This window comes from Amphibalanus amphitrite, unplaced genomic scaffold, assembly GCF_019059575.1.
Source record: "Amphibalanus amphitrite isolate SeventyFive unplaced genomic scaffold, NRLGWU_Aamphi_draft 000158F_arrow, whole genome shotgun sequence".
In the NCBI taxonomy this organism is placed as follows: domain Eukaryota; kingdom Metazoa; phylum Arthropoda; class Thecostraca; order Balanomorpha; family Balanidae; genus Amphibalanus; species Amphibalanus amphitrite.
The window spans coordinates 300,988-321,879 of record NW_024881653.1 but is presented as its reverse complement, the minus strand read 5'-3'; the positions used below and the strand labels follow the sequence as shown (position 1 = coordinate 321,879).

The following is a 20,892-nucleotide window of genomic DNA, read 5'->3' as shown; positions in this document are numbered from 1 at the left end:
AGCTAGAAACACTAATTAGAAATAGTTCCCGCATCCGTCAAGAACAATAGGGAAGGCTTGAAGTTAATACAATAATCTAAACGGTTTTGTAATCTATGTGAAGACACTTCTAAAATTGCCTGTAGAAATATTGAAGGCAAAAAGTCAGCTTCTTCACAAGACTGATGTCTGTAAACCTATTTAACGTGTGACAACTCAGCCGGTATTTCGTCGCCTACAGCCCAGCTTTCCCTAGTGACCGATAGAGGCGCTGCTATCGATGTCCGCCCGTGCCGCCTAACGGACCAATGATGTTGCCGTGTGTCGCAAGATTGCGGTCTGTTTTGTATCATTTACTGTATACCTTTATTACGTGTTTGTATGATCAGTGTGCCTATGCCTATGTGACTTTACCCGTAAATGGGCTTTTCCCGTGGGTGATACTGTGAATAAATGAAATGAAATAAATGAAATGAAATTTGTTATGGCGGTGTTGTGGGAGAATAGGGACACCAAATGGTAAAAACGACAAACATTGGCCATTGCCCAGCCTGTTAACATGTGAGGCCCATGATGCGCGCGAGAACTTCCGACCCCGTATAGGCACTTGCGATGTTAGATGCTATTCTATGGTTGCACTTTTCGAAAAAAGCTCGTCAGAATTGAATATTATTCCAAATGGCTGGATGAGAGGATTCAGGATGCGGGCCCGAGCAGGGACGCGGGAACTAGTTTGAAGTTGTGGGGGCAAGGGTCATGGCCCTGTGGCGGAGTCCGATTTCGGGGACAAAACCAAGGTACCCCAAATTAAATTTTCTCTTCGGATTTAGGCCACTTCATTTCGTGAAATGTCGAATAACGTAATCAAATGAATTGGAAAAAAACGTATTTCTTTTTTTTATTACTGCGGACTTCACCTCTGCGCCGTCGAAGGGGGCATTCAGATGCATCATTAGCCCTTTAAAGTTCGAAAACTGCAGACTGAAGTTCAATATTTCCGAATTAAAACATTTCTCGTTTTGAGTGCCCAAATCGGTAATTGCAAACTAGGGACCCCAATTTGGCTACCGTAACTCTAAACTAATATTAGGTGGGATGGTCACTTAAATGGAAATGAGAGGGATGCTACCATATCAGAGCTACCAGATATGATTTTTTTACGCTAAGTAAATTTCGTCTGCTCACCTATTTTTGCCTTCATTCCATTTTATTCAACCGCATGGAGGGGAGGGCAGCTTGGGCTCCCAAAACAAACTGGGTACCTCATTTTTTATTTTCGCATTTGGGCCACTTCATTTGGAAATTACCAAAATTACACATTAAAGCTTAAATAAAAACAAAATATTTAGCGAAAATATTCAGCAGAGTTGTGGGGGCAGCTTCGCAAGTTCGCCCCCACGCCTTAAAGTTGTGGGGGCGTCGCCTCCACAGCCTTTAAGTTGTAGGGGCAGCTTGCCCCCATTGCCCCCACGGTACCCGCGTCCATGGACCCGATTGCCCGCTTAGTGGACCCCGTCCCGTCGCGTAGCACCACGGACATATCTTGAATAAATAAATAAACAAATATTTACTTGCATAAATAGATAAATAGACAAATACCCATCACCCGATCGCATAGCCCTACACTCGGTGCACCGACGAGATGTGAGCCTAAGGTTTAGAATATCGTCCACAGATGGCGACACGGCAGGGCCTCGGCTAAGGAATTTTGACTACTGGGGCAAAAGTGTGTTAGCCCGCGCCCTGCTGGGGGAAGGGGGTGTTTGAACATCCCCTCTCATTGCTGTTTTTCGCGAATATCTTAAAAACGGCAGCGTGGAGCGCTGCCGTTTTCGGCACACCTTATCATCAACCAATTCTACACATGTTGTAAAAATGTCAGACCAAGGTCATTCAAGGCCAGGTCAATACATCTTATCATCAACCAATTCTACACATGTTGTAAAAAATTCAGGCCAAGGTCATTCAAGGCCAGGTCACTACAAGTGACCTCACCTCATAAAATGGTTCGGTATATGCCATAGCTACACCGAGTGACCGATCGCTTAGACACTTTCAGCGATTGATAACGGCAAGAGCATGTACAAAATGTTTATCTCGGAATTAATTTTCATATTGGTGACCGGTCAATTTTGCGACCTCTCTAGGTATTTAAGTCAATGGGAGACAATTTTAAACCACCTCTTTTGGACGAAAGTCATTCTAAACACTTTCAAGTCTCAAACACTGAATTACAAGTAGGTTTGACACACTGAACATGAAAATGGCACCCGTGACCCCTGTTTATACCCCTGAGGTCATCTCAGGTCACGAATGGTATCTAACAGTTTTTCGCGACTAACTTTTGAAAGAGGCATGCTAGAGCGATGAAAACGCCCTATGTGTTCATCTCGACGATACGGATTCACTGATATGCAACATGGCAATTTCTGGTTAGATCATGAACTTTACCTGAGGACAAATTTTCAAGTTGACTTTTCATGTAAAATTAGAGTTCATTTGATGCGTCTTGACGAGAGGTTAACACGATGTCGGTAAAAGAAAGCTCGTGCAAGGCTTGAGTCAAAAGTTATTGCAGGAAAAACCGTTCCCGAAAAATCGTCTTTTTTGGAAATGTTTGCCCCCTGCAGGCAAAACCGTTGACGTTAGTCAAGTCTGAGAGAAATACTCAGAAAGAACACTAATATGGCTATCAAATGCGCTTCTCCGCGGCGCTGTAGCTCTGTTGGTTCCCGAGTTATGATCCGGCATCTTGCAAATTGTCGATATTCGACCTGAAAATCGGCGAAATTTGGTCTTCAATGACCCCCAGGACATGGACTTTGACCTGACCAAAAAAGTCGCCGAAGTAATTTCCTCATTATTTTTGACGCTCTTTCGAACGAAGGGCAGCTTCTGGATTATGGGGATGCAAAAAGATATGTTTGCCAATGCACGCCTATGTTTTCTTATGAAAACTGAGGGTGCAGCTGCACACCATGCACCCCCTTTTCCTCCGCCCCTGATTTCTTGCCACAAACGTCTTCAACTGCTCCCGAGTGAAAGAATGTACCTACGTTAATATTGAGATATACTCATTTTGTGGAGGTTGGGCAAAACCTGATCACTACTGGGGCATTATTCCTTGACTCTACTGGGGATTTGCCCCAGTAGTTAACATGTTAGCCGAGGCCCTGCGACATGGTCTTCTTGTCAGTTGTCAGCTGGTCAAACAACGCAGGTCAAACAGCAAGGGTCTATGTAGGGTCAAACAGCTGCATCGGGCACACTGCTACTTTCTAGCACTATACATGCCCCAGTCGGATTCCTTTTCCACAAGTCATGCTGAGAACTTGTATTTTCAATCTAGTAAAAAATATCATTTTATTTCTTAGTTCTAACCCTTTGACCTCCTCCCCGCTATCACCCCCCCTCCCCCTTCCATCCATCGGTCCTGTGGCGCAATGGATAACGCGTCTGACTACGGATCAGAAGATTCCAGGTTCGAATCCTGGCAGGATCGGAGTTTTTGAACCAGCGCACGATGGGACCGCGGCCGGAATTTACGCGACATTGGTGGATTTGCCAATTTAGTTTAACTCTGTCACGTAGTTCAGAAATGTTCATGTACATACCACGAATCTTCAAGTAGTTTTCGTCCATGGTGTACAACAGCGTCCACGCCACATCAGCCCAAACACAAAGTTCCGTGATAAGCACCGTAGACCCGTTTTCGTACGTAGAAAAGTAGCAGCTAATGTGGGCAAGAAAAAATATATTAGACGGCCTTATCGATATTTTCGGGGTCTATCCCGATAGTTTAGACCATGGGCTTCACAATGGAAAGAAAAACTTTTAGCGGAATATATAAGTACGCTTCAAATGTTCAGTTTTCTTAGATGTTTTTCAAATTGTGAGTTAATTTTGTTGTGATGAATACTCTGGAATGCCGATATAAAAAGTCCCGCTAGGTCCCGCTCTTCTTTTATCTTTATGGTGTTCACCAATCAATTGCCTTTCAGAAAATGTATAGTTCAGCTGCCTCAGCCTGCCACAGCGAAAATGAGGGGCATTTTTTTTTTTTACTTCAGGTCGCCGGCGCTGGCCGTGCGCGGCCGAAAGCTGTGAGTAACAGAACCTCAGGAGTTGTACAAGGTTGCCAAGTGCCAACTATATTTATGTTTTGTCCGGACATATCCGTACCTGCTTTCGGAGTGTCTGATACACTTTTCTGGCCCGTACTATAATAAATCCAAAACACCTTGTCACCAAGGTGGATTTATTTATCCCACCTTTTAAAATGTTGTTAAAACCAGTTGAATTGTGCCCGACTTTATAGATTGGATGACCAGGAACACGGTTCTGGCATTTATTTTTCATTAAACATCTCAGGCTTCCCATATTCCAAACACAAACTTTCAAATATGTGACGTCACAGCCCAAAATTACCTCCTTCCCCAGGCCACATTACTGTCATAAAGCTGATTCTTTTTACTCTGTAGGCACCACAACAAAGTTCAGACCAAGTTTTAAAGGGACCCTCCCACCTTCAAAAAAGTTAATGAATTGGCATGAAAGTGATGTCCCTTGGTTCAGAAAGAGCGAAAACGAATATCTACCAAATTTCACCGAAAAATATTCACCGGTTTTTAAGATATTAGGCTTTTACTTTTGTTTACTTTTTGGGATCTCCCCTGTTACTAGCGACTTTATTTGGAACTTGGAAGCAATAATTTGGCAGCCCTAAAGTGCGGCAGACGTTGCGCGCAAAGCAGCATATACCACCGCGTGCTACCAAACGTTTTAGTAAAAGTTTAAAAAATCGTTAGATCTCCGCTGACGTCACAAATTCTAAGGGGGCATTCCAATGCATTAGCCCCTTAGAATCCGAAAACTGCAAGTTTGAAATTCCATATCTTCGAATTAAAGCATTTTTCGATGTTGTGAGTGTCCTAACCGGTATTTGCAGGTCATGGCCACCAATTTGGCTATCTCAACTCAAAACTAATGTTAAGGTGGGAGGGTCCCTTTAACCCTATTAGTGGCAGGGGGGGGGGTTGTTTTTATCCATCCCTCAGGTTTTTCGGGAATATCTCCGAAACCGCTGAAGCTACGATGCTGAAATTTTCTGACTTTTCCTAAAACTAAATTGGGCACATTCCCTGAAAATTTCAAGTTCATAACTTTACCAGGGGCGGCTCCAGAGCACTGGGAATTGGGGGTCCTATTCGTGAAGCGAGTCATTTGGGCGAAGATCACGATGCTGCACCAGTTTTACGAACAGTGAATGAAAGGTATCATGTGATAACATATACAAAGTTATTGTGCATCCTCTTTTGACACGTTTTTGCTATAATAGGCGGATCCAGGCGTCCAAAAAGGGGGGTTATTTTTTTACCTCCCAACATAGGTGCCCTGACACCGCCTATGCATGACCAATACAATTTTAGTCGTTCTCTCATAAGAAAATTGTAACATAACAAGACCATTGCCACCCTTTTTAGAAACAGTACCAACAAAAACCTTATTTACTATACTTTTTGTGTACCCCCAATCTCAATGATCTGTATCCGCCTATGATTTTTGAAAATGCATATTTTTAGGATCCATGTGAATTCCTGGTTCATTCTCTATCGAGCGGCAAAAGTTGCGTTAAGATTGGTTCAGAAACCTGGCCGTGATAAACAGTCTAAAATGTATCTGCAATTTGCCCGTTTTTACCCCCCTCTACCCCCCTATTGACATTTTTTAATTTTATTTTTTTAGAAATGTAGATCTCGTTGAGCCAAATCGAATGCCGTTTGAATTTTGAAAATCGGCCGGTTAGATCTCGAGATATCAAGAGGGGGGGTCGTAAACAGCCCCCCCCCCCCTGCCACTAATATGGGGTAGCCAGGAGCCTGCCACTAATAGGGTTAAGCGATTTTTCAACGAACAAACCCATTTAAAGGGACCCTCCCACCTTAACATTAGTTTTGAGTTGAGATAGCCAAATTGGTGGCCATGGCCTGAAAATACCGGTTTGGACACTCACAACATCGAAAAATGCTTTAATTCGGAGATATGGAATTTCAAACTTGCAGTTTTCGGATTCTAAGGGGCTAGTGCATTGGAATGCCCCCTTAGAATTTGTGACGTCAGCGGAGATCTAACGATTTTTTTAATCTTTTACTAAAACGTTTGGTAGCACGCGGTGGTATATGCTGCTTTGCGCGCAACAAATGCCGCACTTTCAAATAAAGTCGCCAGGAACAGCGGAGATCCCAAAAAGTAAACAAAAGTAAAAGTCTAATATCTTGAAAACCGGTGAATATTTTTCGATGAAATTTGGTAGATATTCGTTTTCACTCTTTCTGAACCGAGCGACATCACTTTCATGCCAATTCATTAACTTTTTTGAAGGTGGGAGGGTCCCTTTAAATCAGAATGACTGAACGAGGTGACGTCACACTAACGGTCGCTCCATGTTGAAGATAGGGCCTTGTACAAGGCCCATTTTCAAATGAAGGGAACAAATTTCTTCAACACCAAGAGGCCGCGGGGGTTGCAACCTAGATAGATAGTGGTTTCTGAACCTCGCAGCAAACTTGGCTATCTCAACTCAAACCCCATGTTAAAGGTGGGATAGTCCCTTTAAGCGGCGGAATATATATATATATATATATATATATATATATATATATATATATATATATATATATATATATATATATATATATATATATATATATATAATATATATACATACATACTGCCATCCAAGCTCCCCTATACCAGTGCCATCCAAGTGCCTTCTACCTGCTTGAACAGAACTCGTGCACCAGTCGACCACATCATCCTACACTCCGTTCAGGTAGCCGTTGTTGCCACTGGCCATATAACCCGCTGAGCATTGCGGCAGTCGGCAGGCGTGTCCTGTGGGCCCGTGGGGAGGTAATGATTCGCCGGCGTTTTGGACCTTCATCGACGGTGGACGGTGCGCTGTATTTAGGGCCTTGGGTGCGCCGAGCGGACGGGGGTATCAACCAACTTGACAACAACTTGGTATCAGCTAACAGACTTCGGTAAGTACTCGGCCGGTTCGATGGCACTTGTAGACTAATTGAAATCAATGATAGTGTAATAGATAATTGAGATCATTAACCAAACTCTCGTAATTAATGAATGTTAAAGGTTAATCCAGAAATAATCGGTATTGGTAAGGCAGACGTCGCACGAGCGGGCATATCCTGTGGGCGTGCTGATTTTTCGGCTTGGGCTGCGATGAAGATTGATGATGAGATCGCGGGTTCGAATCCCATTGGCGTCAATGAATTTACTTGCGTTTTACCGGTGATATGATTGAGCTTGAGGTGGAGATCGCGGGCTCGAATCGCACACGCGTCAAATAATTAACGTGTACTAATTTACCGGAGATGGTGAGTGGAGATGTGATTGAGCTCGAGATGAAGATCGCGGGCTCGAATCCCACTGGCGTCTAAGAATCATCGTGCGTTTTACCGATCTGCGAGCTGCGCGTTGAGGTCGCGGGCTCAAATCTCGTCGGCGGAAGGGGACAATGATGCAGAGAAATAATACTGGTATATTGAATGCATACTATTGAACGCCGTGTGAGATGGTGGGTTCAAATCCCGTCGCGCCGAGTTCATTAATGACTCAAACCAAACCTAACCCAACCTAACCTGACCTAACCTATAGCCTTGACCTAAAACCTGCTTTCACCTACTCAACATATCGTTAAGTCGTTAAGGTTTCGTTGGGTCAGGTTTGGTTTGGTTTGGCGTGTTTTGGTTACATTAGGTTGTTATGTTAGGCATGGGCAGATAATGTTTGAGATAAAACTGAACTTCAACTTGGCCTGACGGGATTTGAACTAGCCATCTCAACACGAAGTTCAAAATTTGGTATCCTGCACTATCATCTCGTTCCGCCAGTGTGATTTAAACCACAGTGTATATAAATAATTTACACCTGCCACCTCAACGTGTAGTTACCAGATCGGTAAAACGCACGGTAATATCTTGCCGCCAGTGGGATTCGAACCAGAGATCTCAAGCTCGACAAAACCTAAAATTCCGTATCACGTTTGATCCCCTTTCGGTCATACCTGCAGTCGCCTCTGCGGACTTCTCCACTCCAAGTTACGGCCAAGGTCCTCTGTTACGGCAATATATCTCTAAAAAAAAGTGTCAAGCCTCTAGCGGCTTTATCCACGCCAGCCAGACGTGCGTGGATCCGAATGATGGATTAATTAACCTGATGGATCTCAAAGCAAGCGGCGAAACGGCAAGGGGGGTCCAATGGACCCCTCTTATACGTTCGCGGCTGGCAAAACACCAATACGGGTGAAGGTAAAACAACTGGATCTATATATTACACAATCGGATCCGAGATCAGGATCCGTGGGATCAGATCCCAGATCCATAATGCGGATTCATGCGCATATCTGCCGGAGGCCCATCTAATCTAGATTCTAGATATAGTTTTTTGATGGTGAAGGAAAACGTAAAGGGTAGATCAGCAACACATTGGATGGAAGTTTTTATACACCATTGCATTTAATTACTTGTGACACCGGCCTAATAACATCGAAATATATGAGTACTAAAAACTTGAAATCCGAAATCTGAATTGAATCCACCTGACCACTGCGCACAATTTCTGGCAACATCTGGCAGCCGAAATCGTCTCACCAGGAAGCCAATGAGCGCAGTGGCGGCGCCACGAATTTTCGCCAGTGGGGGCAAGCTTGAGGTGACCCGACTGTTGTCTGATACCCCGATCTGCAAAATCCATGAGCACCTTGCCCCTAGATGTTGCCATTCAAAATTATTATGGTTTCAGGTTTCATGCATACGCATTGAGCCTAGCCATTAAAGGGACCCTCCCACCTTAACATTAGATTTGAGTTGAGATAGCCAAAATGGGGTCCCTGGCTCACAATTACCGGTTTCGGCACTCACAACATCGAGAAATGCCTTAAATCGGAAATATTGAATTTCAAAATTGCAGCATTTTGATTCAGAGGGGCTAATGCATAGGAATACCCCTCTGAATGTGTGACGTCAGCGCAGATATCTAACGATTTTTAAATGTTTGACTAAAACGTTTTGTAGCACGCGGTGGTATATGCTGCTTTGCGCGCAACAAGTGCCACACTTTCAGCTGCCAAACTATTGCTTCCAAATAAAGTCGCTAGGAACAGCGGAGATCCCAAAAAGTAAACAAAAGTAAAAGTCTAATATCTTGAAAACCGGTGAATATTTTTCATGAAATTTGGTAGATATTCGTTTTCGCTCTTTCTGAACCGAGCGACATCACTTTCATGCCAATTCATAAACTTTTTTGAAGGTGGGAGGGTCCCTTTAACCCTCGCGGGCCCGGAAGGGGGGGTTCGCCTCCCCCTGGCCAATATTTGCAATACCTCATGAGCGCTTAGGGATAGAAAGAAACTTGCTGTACCTTATCCCCCATTAATTTGACATCTTTTGAAGAAAAAAAGGACCTAGCCTTCTTCATAACGTCTCAGGGCCGATATTTCTAGACTCTTGCATGGCAAACTTTGGCGTCACAGACGTGAACTTCAAACAGCTGCCAAAAATAGAGATTTAAAGATAAAGACAAATTACAAACACGGTTGTGTACCATTTCACCTAGAAAAAATACTTTAGTATTTTTGGTGACCTGAGGTCAGAGGTCAGGTCAACGACCCCGAGCTAGGGCTTTAGTTTTTTTTTTTCGCAAATAACTTCAACAAAAATGGTCCTAGAGCTACGGCAGCGGTACCTTCGCATTCGTCTCGTCGAGACGCGTCGAATGACATATATATTGTTTGGGAAAGGTCAAGTTTTGTGTTGACTTCACGTGACCTCGAATGACCTTTGGATGACTTTGACACATGAAAGGCCATGTGTGATGATTTCGTAGCCGCTGATCACGATTCTGGCATCCATTTTGCTCTAAGCATTCATTTAGAGCCTCAGGGTGGCAAAACATGTCTTGATTATTATGTCTGACTTGAATAAGTGAAATAGCCTCTAGCAAGGATACTCTCTTGTGACTTTGACCTTGAAGCAGCCTTGTATCTTAGGCTAAAGCACAAATAGGGGCCCGCTAAGTTTCAAAACATTACAAAACATCTCGGAATTCAGTATACAAGATAGAGGAAAAAGTGCAAAGTTTGTGGTCAATTTTGATCATGACCGTGGTCCGTGACCTTGAATTTGAATATTATGCACATCATCGGAATCCCCAGGCTCTCTTCTTTCGCTTAACATCCATTTTAGCCGGTTTTATGCACCATGCCGTCCTCTGGAACACGTACTTTGAGACCAGTACAAAGGTGCCGGTTTTTGCCTTTGACCTTTACTTTTGACCTTGAAGATTGACCTGACGTCAAAAAGTTTAGGTACTTAAGAAGCTTCTCGTAGATACCTTTCGTTTGGTACCATTTTTGTTTCCGTAGCTGCCTTATTAACGTTGTTAGACAGGTAGGGGGGAGGGCTACCCCGGGCTGCGGTGGTTGGGATTACCCCCGGGCCCGGCCGAAATAAAACTATAAAACTAGATTGCGAGACACAAACCTGTGAAAACGTTATGTTGTTCGTTGAGATGTAAAATGGTGTATTCCTCAGAATAATAATCAGTACCTAGGTAGTTCTCTTTTTTATCGTAGTGCGTATATGTGCGATCCTCTCACACACAAGTGATATACCTACCAGAATAAGCTCCATTAGGGCGATCCACATACATTTCCAGATAACCCGGATACACATACCTTTCACATTTTGTCATACCTCCCTGAGCTCAGTCTCAGTCTAAGGGTTCCCAAAAGAGGGTGATCTCTTCTTTGGCCGATTTTGACAAACTGCCTCTCAACCTCCTCGAGGTCAAACTCGAGGGCAGCCTTCTGGTGAATGAAAATGAGTAGGAGAATGAGTGGGAGTAGGAGATATGCGACAGACGGTCCGAGAACGAACATTCTGCTGATGCACTTGGGGACCGTCAAAAACAGGCGTACTATTATACCTAACCGCCTATCATGAATGTTGAACCGGTCTTCTGTTCCGTTTTCAACATCAGCCAAATTTTGTGGGGGCAAAAACATAGTCTTGCCCCCACGGCCTCCTGCCAGTGGGGGCAGTCTGCCCCCACTGCCCCCACGGTGGCGCCGCCCTTGAATGAGCGTCGAGCATGGCCTACGCTGATTGGTCAAGGACGATAAAGCAAGCAAATAACCCGTGTCCCGTTTGCATTATGCTGCAGCTACATTTTTTATTGAATCCGTCGTCCTGCGTTTGAGCGGATTCTAGGACTTCCGTACAATTAGTAACGTTTTTGTTGATATCAGGACCATGGGGCCATATTGACCCAATAATGAATGGCAGCATAGTGCCTGAAGATTCCATGGCTGCAAGGCTCGGTGCACCTGGCCACCTGGCGGGATTCCGACAGGCTATAGTTTGGCAAAGAGCCGTTGGGATGCGCTGCTGTCTGTCCTGGCTTCTGATCCCACGGTCGCCCAGCGCTGGTCCTGTCTTGGGGGGGGGGGGGGGGGGGGGGCGGCGCGGCCCGACTGCGCGGCGGAGCTCACAGGGCGGGGCGGACAGTGGGGGGGGGGGGGAGGGGAGAGGTCTTGATGAAATGGCGGCCGTGGCACGGCGCGGCGGTCGGCGGGGGCAGGGTAGGTCCCAGCGTCTATTGGCAGGTCCTGCCCGGCCCCGAACAGCCGAGATGGGAATCCCCTTTCGAACCGTAAGACGCACCGCGCGAGGGAAGGGTGGGGGGGGGGTCTTGCGACGCCTACCCCCACCCATTCTGCATAGTGCATTGTTCCGCGCACTTGTCAAATGTCAATACTTTTGCCGGGCCCTGTGCAATATGCATGCGCCAACAAGGCTATTTCTTTCACCATCTACCGAACTGGGGTGACACACAGCTCACTGCTCCCGGTATCCATTGTCCATCGGCCATAGGCGTTGCCAGGGATTTTGAGGGGGGGGGGATCAGTTTGGTATTAAATCTTGCCTTTCTTTAGTCGTTACCCACTCGTTTTATATACTATTCGACGCGCAATGTTGCGAAGAATGCGGTGGTGACAAAGTCTTCATTGTAGCTGCAACATGTTAAAAACGATTTTTTAACAGAAAAAAACGACTTCGGTAAAAGCAGTGACTGACGCTGCGTTCGTTTTGGCAGGTCAGCTTTTTTACTTTCACCGGACTTATTGGTTTTTCATACGCGCCGGCCGAGGGGGGGGGGGGGGGGGGTACGACCCCCGCGCCGTTTCGCCCCTGATGGAGCTAGATATGCGGATTTTTTTGCTAGAGCGTCACGGTAATACGAGCGTGTGCGCCGTTACGAGACGCAACGATTGGTACCCGATTTTAAGGTCTCCGGCCAGCCGGTGACCTCTGAGGTCAGGTCAAGTGGCCCAAGGTACGGGTTCGATTTTTGACGAATAACTTCGTCAAAAACGGACGCAGAGCCGCGATTTAGACATTATCGTTTTCCGCCTTGCGCAGACGCGTCGAATGGTATACTTTTGATTAGGTGAGGTCAACTTAAGGTGTTGACCTCGGCCCTCGGGTCACGGTCAGGTTAGAGCTCCTAGGTCACGAACTTGGACAAAGGAGGTAATGTTGCATAGCATTCGATTTGGCAGGTCTTCCCGAGTCCATGGGTGGCTTTCCCGACTCGCTAGCTCAATTTGATCAGGAGGTATTGACGAAAAACTTATGACCCTAGTGATACCAGTGGCGCAGCCAGGGGGGGGTCAGAGGGTCAGCTGACCCCCCCGAAATTTCTGTCAGGGGCCCGCTCGAGAGAGAGAGAGAGAGAGAGAGAGAGAGAGAGAGAGAGAGAGAGAGAGAGAGAGAGAGAGAGAGAGAGAGAGAGAGAGAGAGAGAGAGAGAGAGAGAGAAGAGAGAGAGAGAGAGAGGGAGGAGAGAGGCCCTAATCTAATCGGACGAGCCCGCTTCGAGAAATGCCTACTGGGGCCCCAGGTGGACGGGGCCCGGGCCCCCGGGAGAACGGGCCCGGCCCCTGGGTGGATGGGGCCCGGGCCCCCCGTTGATGGGTCTGGGCCCCCGGGAGAACGGGCCCCGGGCCCCGGGAGATTGGAGAACGGACCCGGGCCTCCCGGAGAACGGGCCCGGGCCCCCGGGAGAATTGATCCGGGCCCCTGGGAGAACGGGCCCGGGCCTCCTGGGTGGATGGGGCCAGGGCCTCCTGGGTGGATGGGGCCCGGGCCCCCCGTTGATGGGTCTGGGCCCCCGGGAGAACGGGCCCCGGGCCCCGGGAGATTGGAGAACGGACCCGGGCCTCCCGGAGAACGGGCCCGGGCCCCCGGGAGAATTGACCCGGGCCCCTGGGAGAACGGGCCCGGGCCTCCTGGGTGGATGGGGCCCGCCCCCCCCCCGTTGATGGGTCCGGGCCCCCGGTAGAACGGGCCCCGGGCCCCGGGTGGACGCCGGACCCCCGGGTGAATGGGGCCCGGCCCCCGGGAGAACGGGGCCCGGCCCCCGGGAGAACGGGGCCCGGCCCCCGGATGGATGGGGCCCGGGCCCCCTGGTGGACGGGCCCCGGAGTCCCGGGTGGACGGGGCCCGGAGCCCCAGGCGGACGTGGCCCGGGCCCCCGTGTGGATAGGGCCCGGGCCCCTGGTTGAATGGGGCCCGCTAGGGTGACCCGCTTGCTCCAAGCGAATAAGGGGTATTTTCGATCGGTGGGCGTTTGGTTGGTCTTGTGTCCGTGGGTGATGTATCCATTTCGGTTGATTGCTTTTTGACGGCTAAGCATTTTGGATTGGGAAAAAATATCCATTGCATCGAGGTGCTCGTGTCTGATAAGCATGCGTTCTACTATACCTAGAACATGTCATGTGTAGTTTATAACAACGGTTGACGTAGGGGATTGAAAAATGACAGCCATCGATGAATTACTATGTAGAGGTTTCCAACATTTATATTTTTAAGAATACTGTTGCTCGTCATGCAAAAGCGATGACTGGATTTTGGACAAAATTGAATGCTCTTTCCAACTATGCCATTTTCATCTGTCAAACGTACCAGGTTATGCAGTAAAACCCGTGTAATTAAGTAAGTCATTAACAAATACCATTCTCTCCAGCGATTTGTTCCACCTTGTTTTTGATCAATTAGCTTTTCACAATTTTTTCATGAGAGGCGGTACATTTCTTTTGCCAACAGGCGTTGTTTGAACCCGCTCCGTCAAACAGTCACCCGAAAATAGCATTAAGTCCCAAATCTGTCCGAAACGTAAATTTCCCAGCATAAGTGCCCTCACGGGTGCACGTGGCGCGTGCCATCCCTGCACCGCACACCATTCGATAGCCCTTTCGATTCTCTACACGATACCCCGTGGCGATTGGGCTCACGGTTACCGAGATACTGCACGGGGACCGGACCAGTGTCTGGCAAATTTAGTCATTTTCGCCCGATTTTGCAAGCCGATTTATACATACATGTAAAGTCCATAACGCGAATTTGCACTTTTTGAGCACGCGTCATGTGCTCGCTATCAATCCGATCGAGCTGAGACCATCAAAGGCACGTTGCCCATCCTTAATCTATAAGTTGCGCAAATTTCAGCGCACTTGGCGCAACGGTCGGGCCCGTGCCCCGCGCTAAGTAACACCATGCCGGGACTTCGATAGCAGACAGAATCTACGTCACCACATCACCACGCCACAACAAACCCGGCCCATGGCAATACATGTCCCATATGAGCGCGTTAACCCTCGCCGGCACAGGCCATTCCGGCCATTTTGCGTCCTTCGACGGCACAAGAGGGGGGGGGGGTGGTACCCGTACGACCCCTTCGTGCTTGGCCCATGATCGAGCCAGAGCTTCGCGGGAAATACGAGCGTGTTCCCCGTGACGAGAGGAAGCCGACGATACCCAATTTTAAGGTTCTTGGTCATTGGTTGACCTTCCAGGTCAGGTCAATGACCGAAAAATCGGGAAAATCGGGACCTGTTAGAACGTCGTTAATTGTGGCTGCTATAGGGTTTTTCGCGGTACTGATCATGAATAGTTATCATGTTAGTTTTGATCACAGATGATGTCTTTATGCATTTAAGCCAGGTCGGGTCAGGTCAGGTCAGGTCAACCAGTAGGGGTCCTGCCGGGTATTCGTAGTACCTACGTGCCAGCCGCCTCTGGCAGCTTCGTAACATGTTACGAAGGCACCAAAACTACTTCGTAAATGTTCAAATGGTTGCTAAATTCGGATTCAGCTCCAAAAACTAGCTTGGAAACATGTATAATTCGAAAAAAGTACCGAGGTCATCATAGGTCAATGACCTGACCTGACCTTCAGGTGACCTTGACATCCACCCTAATGCATGGGAGCAGCATCAACTCACATGTTTGAATGCTTGAAACCACGAAAAGACTGCAAACGCGTGGCTAATGGGAGCCGGCATACGCCGAATCGCGATTCTGGCCAAACATGGTCTCGGAAAGTAGGTCACAGGTCAAAGGCCATTTGGGCCAGGGTCATGAAATTTCTAGGGTAGGTGTAAAACTGATCAACGCTAGAATACTGAGAGTTTGGTCGCGATCGGCCGATTTTTACCCGAGTTATTCGCGAAAAACCTTAGGGGGGAAGGTTGCATCATCCCCTCCCCCTGTGCCGGCGAGGGTTAAAACTGCTTGTGAGCGAATTCACGTAATGAAGAAGAATAAAGCACAATCTACTACAGCAGCCAATAGATGACTGAGTTAGGACAGGCACGTGGGACTGCTTAAATCTTGTCCGACAGAAGCAGACAACAGTTCCGTTTGCATATATGCTATGCATATTGCGGAAGGGGCACATTTCGGCCTCGAAAGATACGAATTCATACGTCATAGTAACATATTTCTGTCATGGTCAATTCACGTGGAAATTGACTACACCGGGTGATTACCGAGCTATTGTTCTATCAAAATTTTCCGATTCAAACTCGCTCAGGGTTATCATGCAGGTAAAGGGGGCCCGCTCAGCAGAATGCGTATGAAATATGGAAAGATTCTGAAAAATGGGTGGGGGGCCCGCACACTAGGGGGCCCGCTTTGGAGGCGATGACCCCCCCGAAACGAAATCCTGGCTGCGCCACTGAGTGATACAGATACAGATGAGATACATATAGTTTATTCGGAACCTCCATGCAATAGGTGATATAGCTTCCACGTCATATACTTAAGAGCAAAGTGCATACATCTAAAATACAGTAAAAACCTACTATCATGTGGTGAATAAGACTAAAATACTTTTCTAAAAACAAAACCACACATGCACACACAACAGTGCACTATCTATGATTGGACATAAAATCAATATGTTTACCTACAGTCTCTCAATCGGGGGCAGGTCATTCCAGCTCGCGTCGCACGGTACACGAGGCTTCGTCGGGCAAACTCGGTGCGCACTCTGGGCAGCTGCAGCTGGCCGTCAGCCGTTGCGCGGGTGTGGCGGGAGGACACATCGGAGCGCAGGACGACTCGCTCGCGTAACGCCTCGGACGCACAGGGGGCGGCGATCAAATGACGCTGTGTGGCGATGTCACGCTTTGTTATCATCTCATCCACCTTGCACCACCCCAGTTCCCGCAGTGCAGGCGTGACATGATCACGGCGGCCCAGACCAGCGACAATGCAAACACCGAAATTTATCGTTTTTTGAATACGCTGCTTTTGGCTGGCGGTACAGCTGCCCCAGACGGTCAAACAGTAACGCAGGTGCGGAAAGACGGGGCCTCAACTAAAAGACGCCTAGTGCACCACGATAATTTACGCCGCGCCCTAGCCAATCCCACCAGTACACGGTAGCAACGCCTCACTACAGTGCTGATGTGGTCCACCCAATCCAGGTGCGAGTCAATGGTGACACCCAGCACCTTGACGCTGCCAACCGGTGACACATTGTCATTGCCAAATGATACTGTGACGTTTTCATCATGTCATGATGTCATAAATGACGCCACACAAGGTCAACAATGCAAAAGCGAAGCATGGAAACTTGCAAGGAGTGCATGTAATCACGATTCTTTGTGGTTGAGATAGTTTGAGATCGTTCCCGGCGCCAACATAGCAGTTTTCATTTTTCCCCATTGACTTAAAATGGTGAGGTCAGGACCCACTTAACCTCATGTGAGATATACAATCGGAAAAATCCGAGATATACAATTTGTGAGACCTGTCGAGGATACTAAGTCCTGTAAGTTTCATCTCTCTGTGAAAGCGCCTCTGGCACTATGTAAGGGCGTTGCGAAGTTGCGACATCTGAAGACCATGCAGAGGTTCACTTATGACGTCATAGGTCAGTGACCTGACCTGACCAGAAAATGCGGTTAGGGTCAAAGGATCCGGCTTGAATCAAAGGTCAGGCATGCTAAGTGTCAGCTCTCATCGCCGCGTGTTCGGAGCTATCGCGAAAAAAAAAAAACAATATGGCGAGGGTTAATAAAGAGAGAATAGTGAGATATATAGAATTATAGACGATCCTCCTTTGACGCTCTGTACGCTCTGTACCCTGAACACTCTTGATTCTCACCCAGAAGAAGTTGAAAACGCTCCAGTTAATCGGTTCGCCTGGTTAAAAGTTAAAGCCCACATTCACGCGTACAAAGTTTCTGCGCCACGTCAAATGCCTAGTGCATACACCGTGTACAGTGTACACACACGGGGCTTATGACGCTACCGATTGCAGCTAAGTAGATAATCGGCGGAGAGTGTGTCTGAAGTGTGAAGTGGAAGTTATTTACCTGCCCCTAGTGAAGCGAGAGGGGGAGGGTGCTGTTTTGTTCACTCTCTCCCGTTATTTTACGAGTGAAGGGACTTTAACCAGTGGAGGGAAGCGGACGATAAATTTCCAACGACATAGAGGAAATGGATCCCTCAGAGGTTGGCTTGGGTTTCTTGTTTTTTTTTCAGACGACATTGGGTCACTCAGGGCCAGTGGGGCTCTCACGAGGACTGCGTGGGATGTGGGAAATCGGCATGGGTCACCAGACACCAAATGTTTACTAATGTTGGGCTATAGGGCTTTCCAAGCCGATGTCAGGCCTTCAGAAGGTAGTGTCGGCGCTAAACGACCAGGGGAGTCCTCAGATAACAGTGTGGACCCTCAGAGACTGATGGAATCCTAAGGTCCCTACGTAGGAATATGAGAAGCTTAAGCATAAGTTTGGACTCTGAGGCACACGGACCCCTCAGATGACGTCTTGGGGTTCGTAAGAGCCCTGTCTTGCCTCAAAATCAGGAGCTGGGCTTGGCTATCAGAGGCCAGGCTAAGGTTCTCAGAAATTCTCGAAACCATCCTCAATAACCTGCGTGGGCCTTTTTAAAGACCAGCTTAAAGGTCCCTAGATGGACATTGGACCCTCTCTCTCAGAGACTATGGGCACCAGTGTGATACTAAGAGGCCGGTTTGGGGCCTTCTATAAAGCTAGCGCTGGATCCTGTTTGAAGCTCAGTCGTGTTCCTTAGGAGCCTGCGTGAGGCTCCCAGGAGCCCTATGGCTTATTAACGGATTTTGAACCTGTTGCAAACATCTATCTGACCATATGTAGTTAAAACAAACCCCGATGTTTTCGTGTCACGCGCTGGACGAAAATTTGTCGTGCCACGACTGGTTAAAATCGGCTGTTAAGTTTGATTAAAGAGCCAACTTGTTAGTAGCTTGGACTGAATCAAAGATTGACATTGTTGAGACTAGAGTCAGAGACCTGAAGACTTCGGCGACTCCGACTCACTCCCGAATCTGATGAGTAGGTACTGCAGACTCCGACCGAATCCGACCTTAGCCATTCTCAGAAAATTACCCCCCCCCCCCCCATTTTCCCGTCCCGACCCCAAAACCTCGTCGGATCTGTATCAATATCAAGGGGTGCTTGTTGGAGGTAGGGGGGCAGGGGGGGCAAGCTGCCCCGCTCCCCTCCCCCCGCCTCCGTGGCGACGCTAGTGCCATTGGCACACAAGCCGTGGGCGCCATATAGCCTCGATGGTGCGCCCTAAAACACCGAATCATCATCATCATCATCGGCACACACGCCGCTCATCTGGGTGAACTTCTCCCGGGTCGGCCGGCGCGGCGCACAGTGGGACGAGGCGAGCCAGCGGCCGGTCGACGCAGGGTGGCACGGGCGGCCGGGGGAGGGAGGGGGGAGGGGAGGCCCCGCGGCGGACGGAGCCTGCCGCGCGGGGGCCGAGGTGGGGAGGGGGAGGGGGAGGGAATGAGCCGGCTGGCCGGCCAGCGCGGCGGCACGGGTGCCCGGGGCGAGTCCCGACTCCCGACGCGCTATGATGCTGCCGGCTGCGCTGATCGGATGACTCGATGTCTCGGATGACTCGGGTAGCTCGGGCTGGCTGGAGCTCGTGCAAATTGAGAATCGACACCACCGGTATCCCCTGACACGACAAGACAATGCGCCATTTCGCAGCTGGGGGGGAGGGGGGGGGGCAACCGTCAGAGACGATGCAGCTCACTGGATCGGATACCTGAGATCGAGCTTATTTGCGACGGATCAGAAATCGCCTGCCGCCGCGCTGGCGGCACGGTGACGGGACATGCTTCGTTTGTTCCTAAGGAATTGTGGAATCATGATCTCATGTTCCTCAGGATCTGCCGCTGCATTCGTAATTCATTTATGTGCGCAATATGCCGTCAGCCATTAAAATCTAAGGCAAAATGTGCCCGAGGGTCACGCGCGCTCTACGTGACACGGACGGATTGCCACTCTGTGACGGCGAGTACGAACAGATGTCCGAGTAATTTAAAATAGCGGGAGGGAAGGGTAGACAGAAAGCAGAGCCGTAAGCAACAAACGGCGCCAACTGGCAGTTCGGTGCTGAAAGTTACGCATTCTCTTACCACAAAGTCGACTATCACATGGCGCTTCACATGGCAGGGCTATGATACGGAGTGGGACCCGCCGAGCTGAACTGGTCTATCGAGTATCGATCAGTCCATGAACCTTGCTAGGAATATGTCTGATGGAGCTTTTATATAGCACAATTACAGCTGTTAATGGCTAGTATTATCTCTCCGTCAGCGTGACTGTACACTGCAGTGTGCAATCCGAAACTGGATTTCTGATTCTAATACGAAAGTGGATTGGAAAATGTTTTGTTTTTTATCTTTCCAGAATCTTTTAATCATTATGGAAAACTAAACATAATGCCATGCCCTTTCGCCAGTCCTCTCACCGCTTCCTATACTTGTGTGTGAGTTGTGATCTGTTGGTGTGAGTGGCCAAATATCAGGAGACCGGCTGCTAAACCGTGAAGGACACGGGTAACGCTATAGTCTGTTCCATATCAAGCTTGCAGTCGGAATTTCTTCGGCAGATCGCTCCTCCGCTCAAGAATTTGCGTCTTAACCCTCGCACGACCAGGCCATTTCTCATAACACGAACGACCAGGGGGGGGTTGTTACGACCCCCCCCCTGGCGTTTCGAAACGGAAGGTCGTAGAGCTTAGCGGAAAAAACCAACGGATTGCTCTCAACGAGATCTCGCGATTGGTGGTATATTTTTTGGTCCTAGGTCAACATTTGACCTACTTTTGACCGGTCAAAGGTCAAATTTTCGGAAAAATATACTTTTTTCAACTTTCGGCGGCGATTGCGGCAAAACGGTGGGAAATATCGACTTGAAACCTTCACTATCGTGTTCCTTGATCAATTTTCTATCGTTTGGTATGTATTTCGTTTCCCTAGCTCTAAAAATGGCGCGTTGGGAGCGCCGGAAGTCGGCAAGGTCACAGTCGGCGGCAGAAATTCGAAAAATCAAAATTTAAATTTTTGAAATCTGATTGTATTTTTGGATTTGGGAGGTCCATTTGCTCCCTACAGAAGCTAATATTGCTGCATATTCCCATTGAGGTGACAAGAATTAGCAAAATAGTGGTTCGGGCGCTTTTCAAAAATA

General features: G+C 48.1%; 1 protein-coding gene and 1 non-coding gene across 2 annotated transcripts in view; one reads left to right on the top strand and one right to left on the bottom strand.

Moving 5' to 3' along the window:
* The window catches only part of LOC122383192, a 103,137-nt gene that overhangs the window by 15,039 nt on the left and 67,206 nt on the right, over positions 1–20,892 (bottom strand). The window lies entirely within an intron of this gene.
* Trnar-acg lies at positions 3,409–3,481 on the top strand. The gene has a single exon. It is a non-coding gene; the product is annotated as a tRNA-Arg (tRNA).